Raw genomic sequence first — 4,351 nt, forward strand, 5'->3', positions numbered from 1 at the left:
CAATATGCCTGTCCACAGCAGCAGCAAAGGAGATTTCCTCCTGCTGCTGCATGGACACGAGTGCCAGGAATTTGAGGGACTGTGCTGCATGAACCTAACATCAAAAGCACCCAACGTCCACGCAGCTCTCTAAGAAATGAAAGGCCTGATCGGACGAGTTGAGCAGGAACTCGAAGACTGGTTCTGCGGATTGTTCAGGGACTGGGGTTTCTCGGGGTGGTGGGCCTCTATAATTAGGACAATTTTGTTGTTTCTTGTTGTTCCTTTCCTAGTCATGTTAGCATTTGGGATTCTACGCCGCATAATTTTAAAGGCTATTAATGGTTTGGTCTCCAGCACCACAGGAGTCAACTGCTCAGAGTTTGTGGAACTAAAGCAAATTGACAGGCCCGCAAACTATGAGTGGTGGACAAATTCATAATCAGCAGCAGAAATAGTCTGGTACATTTCCTTTTAGTTTTAGTTAACAGAAAAGGTGGAGGTGTTGTATTGCATCTAGCTGTCCCCTCCCATACCTGGTTCGGTGGGCTGTCCCACGGGTGGTCCCTCCCCATTGGCATCCCATTGGCCATGGTCCTCTTTCCCCGCCCCCTCTCCCCTGCACAAAACCCCATAGCAGGCTGTCTGGGGTTCTCTTTCTTCACCTGGGTGGCTGCACCACATCATGTCCTGTCTCAAGCTAATAAACGGATACCTACACCCACGTGGAGGAAGAGCGCTCCTTGTGTTTTGTCCTTCGTCTATGCTGGTTCCGTGCTGGGCTTGGATTCGTGCTGGCCAGATTGGACTCATATAAGCCCAGAAACCCACGGAACGCAGCACATTCCGAGCAGGACAGAGGCACAAGACCAAACAGGGAGATGAACTGAGGCTGTTGCAGATATATGATAAACTTGAAACACTTAAAGCACTTATAATTTTAAATCATTATTATTTTATAAGTTTAATTGACATTTCCAGGAATTAGAGAGGAAGATTGTCTTGGACATGTGAGGAGAGCAGGGTGGGACATAATAAAGGGGTGAAAATAACTCACCATAGGAACTTACCAAACAGCCTTTATAAAAAATGAGATGAGACCTGGGGCTTCTGCCTCTTAGTCTCTAACTCCTAAGCTAGTAATTTCTTATGCATAATTTCAGGTTCTCCATCTGTAAATGTGCAGGGTGCTGCTAGATAATTGCAGCAGCTGGGACCTGCTTGTGGCAGTTGGGAGCCTGGCAGAGACAGCCAAATGTTGTGTGGGGCTGACCTCAAGGTTTTACCATGTGGTCTCCTTTTCCCTGTGCCTGCAGGCTCCATCGAATTGAAGCTGCATGACATGGTGTGAGCAGCCAAGAGCTCTGAGCATTGCACCATCAAAATGGCCAAGGAGAATGCAACACCTTGATTCTCCATCTCCCGATATAAGCGCATGAGGGGCTGGTGGCCCTTCATCAAACTCAGAGATCAAGAAGATGACGAGAGACAGGAAAGAGAGTACAAGAAGAAGAAAACGAAGTGGAGCAGCTCAGTCAGACCAGAGGACATGGAATTCACAGACCCCAGTGGGAACAAGTATTTCCTGACGGTAAGGTGGGGAGCTGGCACTGGTGAGCACAGCCAGTGTTTTTCCTCTGCCTTGATGTGGCAGCCTGTCCTACACGCACACAATCTACAAGGGAAGCAGTGACCCAGCTTCTGCAGGATCCTGAAGACTTCTTCCATCTACTGCTGATCCAGCACTTTGTCTACCCCTGAGAAACCAGGTGCTGTGGCATGCAGAGGTGTCTGACTTCATGTATTCCTCTGAGCTTTCCATAGAGCTCAGCTCCATGAGGGGAGCTGTATTGGTTTAGGAATTTAGTATTCCCACTAAAACACTTTAGACCATGTTCTCCTCACTCACTCCTACTCCAAAGCAAGAGGCATATGGCTCCCCATCGCCAGTCAGGAGAGCAGCAGAAGCTTGTCCTGGGGTCTCTGCCTGCCCAAGAAAAGCAGGTGCCAACTGACCAGGGACAGACTTGCTCCTGATACCCCTGCTACTGGACCACTGTGTGTCTCCAAGGGTGAATTTTGCTCATTGCCACTGTGGGAGGGTAGAGACAAATCAGGTAGTTGGGGAGTTCATTAAAATACAGTTCCTTGTCTGCAAAACAGTTTCTTACCAGGCCACAGTTTCCACTGGCTGTGACGTAAGACTATAGCCAATGGAGAAAAAAAAGCTCTGAGCCATCTGTAAGTGGAACTGGGAGAAAAATACCCAGTTGTGGCAGGATGCGTGGTCATTGCACTGGTTTGTGAAGCAACACGTTCAACCGTGGCTCAGACATATTGTCCCTCCAGGGTAAGGTGGAAGCAGAGTTCCAGCTGCTGACTGTGGAGGAGGCTGACAAAAGTCCCGCTGGCTTGGGCCGAAAAGGGCCTGAACCCCTGGAGAAGCCCAAGTGAGTATATGTATTATCACCTTTAGGTTGAACAGACAGTGCCATGTTCTCAGCAGCTGTTTGTATGGAAACCAGGAGTATTGGCTTGTCTGGAAGCCAAGAGCAATCTCTGAGGTCCTGGGCATTGGGGTCTGCAGGACCAGGACTGCCAGAGTTTCCCAGAGCTCAGGTGAGTCCGCAGGACTTGAGGCTGCAGCACCTGACCCAGGATTGATCTAAGGATGATACTCAAGGCAGCTGTGCCATAACATTGCTTGTACAATGGTCAGATCTGTCTGGGTGAAGGGATCCCTTGTGTACAAAGGTGAATGACAGCTCTGGGGACACTGGGGCACTGTTCCAAAGAGTCCCATCCTGTTGTCTCTAGTGTTTCCACAGGCCATGTGTTTACTGTAGCCCCTGGGCTGATCCTGCCTGGAAGCAGCAGGAAGAGCTAGTGATTCATGAGGGTAGCAGGACACCAAAGCAGAAGGGCCAACGTGATGTTCTGTGGATTGAGCATGTGCTTATATATTCTTCTCTTCCTGTTCTAGTTGGCCCAAAACAACTTTTAACTGGTTTGTGAATCCCATGAAGACCTTTGCGTTTTTTATCTGGAAGCGGTACAAGAGATACATAATTGTGCTGTTTGTTGTCACTGTTCTGACAATCTTCCTGGTTCTTTTGGTCTACACCATGCCTGGATACATCAGCGAGAAGATCATTAATGGATAAATGCTCTTCAGCAGAGAACTATTCAAGGATGGGTGATTGTGGCAGGTGTCGCGGTGCGCGCGGTTTGTTTTAAGAAGTTTTCGTAAATGTTTAGTGCAGTTCTGCAGAGGTTATACTGAGTTTTATAGGTTTTTCACTCGCCTAAGATGGCGATTTTTTCCAAGGCTCCCCCTCCTTCCCCCCTTCTTCCCCATGCGAGCCAACTGTCACTCACCCCATCACCTTGGTTTCTCCCGCCTTTTTGTAACAATTCGTATGTCCATCAGTTGCCCCCTCCTCAGTTGCCCCGGCGACCCTCCTGTCCATCACCCTCTCCCCACTCCCTGTCCCCAGAATCTTCCATCAAGGGCTGAGGGTGATTGGTGCAGGGTGGGAAGCCACTCCTTTATTATGTTCTCATTTGCTGCCGTGTCATGTCTATTATTTGTACGCTTGTTCTCATTGGTTGTCTGTGCCTCCCCCCTCCCCTTGGAGTTCCTTTATCTGCCCCCTCCGAGGGGTGGGCGGGGGGCAGTTGCTCGCACTCCCTACCCGACCTGTCCTTCCCTTTCCCTAAATAAACCCGGTTCCTTGCTGCGAGCTTCTGTCCTGCTTCACGTCTCTTCGCCTCGCTACTTTGTCGCTGCCTTGCGCCTCTCCTACCTCAGCTCTCACAGGGACGCCTTTCCCTGCCAGGACGCAGGGAAGGTCCCTGGCAGCCAGCCACTTCCCCAGCCGTCTCTACGGAGCTAGCGCTGTTGAAGGCAAGGGGCTGGCCCCACCAGGCTGTGTGCTGCGGGACACTTGTGGCCGCTAGCCGGGGTCAGACGCCCGCGCAGCCGCAGGCAGGAATCAAGATAAGATCAGAAAGTTTGATGAAAACCTGCAGGTGCAGAGACAGCCTAGAGAGACAGAGACCTGCAGAAGTGAGCTTTGTTTTCCTTGTGAATACAAACTCCTTAGCTACTCTCTCCGATGCTTGCGTTTTTTAGCTGCTTTCTGGAGCTGGGGGACAACCTGTTTCTTTGTGTGGTACAGGCTGATCCTGGTTTAGCAGTCCTCACTGCTGCCCCTTTGCCCTTCCTCCTGAGTAGTACAGCAGCAAGGACTACACTGGGACAACATGGGGTCATGAGTGTGCATCTGTGTTTGGTGTTGGGCTGACGTAAACCAAATGAGAAAATAAATTCATAAATTGTTCTTGGCATGGTTTGTGGTGCACCAGGTTT

The 4,351-nt window shown here is 50.1% G+C and overlaps 1 pseudogene across 1 annotated transcript in view; it reads left to right on the forward strand.

Moving 5' to 3' along the window:
* LOC102035538 overlaps positions 1-4,023 on the forward strand; it is a 53,914-nt pseudogene extending 49,891 nt beyond the window's left edge. The window contains exons 43-46 of the transcript XR_004082498.1: positions 1,296-1,570; positions 2,329-2,429; positions 2,963-3,188; positions 3,972-4,023. The product of XR_004082498.1 is annotated as a fer-1-like protein 4 (transcript). The remainder of the gene's footprint in view (positions 1-1,295; positions 1,571-2,328; positions 2,430-2,962; positions 3,189-3,971) is intronic.
* The last annotated feature ends 328 nt before the right edge of the window (positions 4,024-4,351 follow it).

This window comes from Geospiza fortis, unplaced genomic scaffold (assembly GCF_000277835.1).
Source record: "Geospiza fortis unplaced genomic scaffold, GeoFor_1.0 scaffold657, whole genome shotgun sequence".
Taxonomy (NCBI): domain Eukaryota; kingdom Metazoa; phylum Chordata; class Aves; order Passeriformes; family Thraupidae; genus Geospiza; species Geospiza fortis.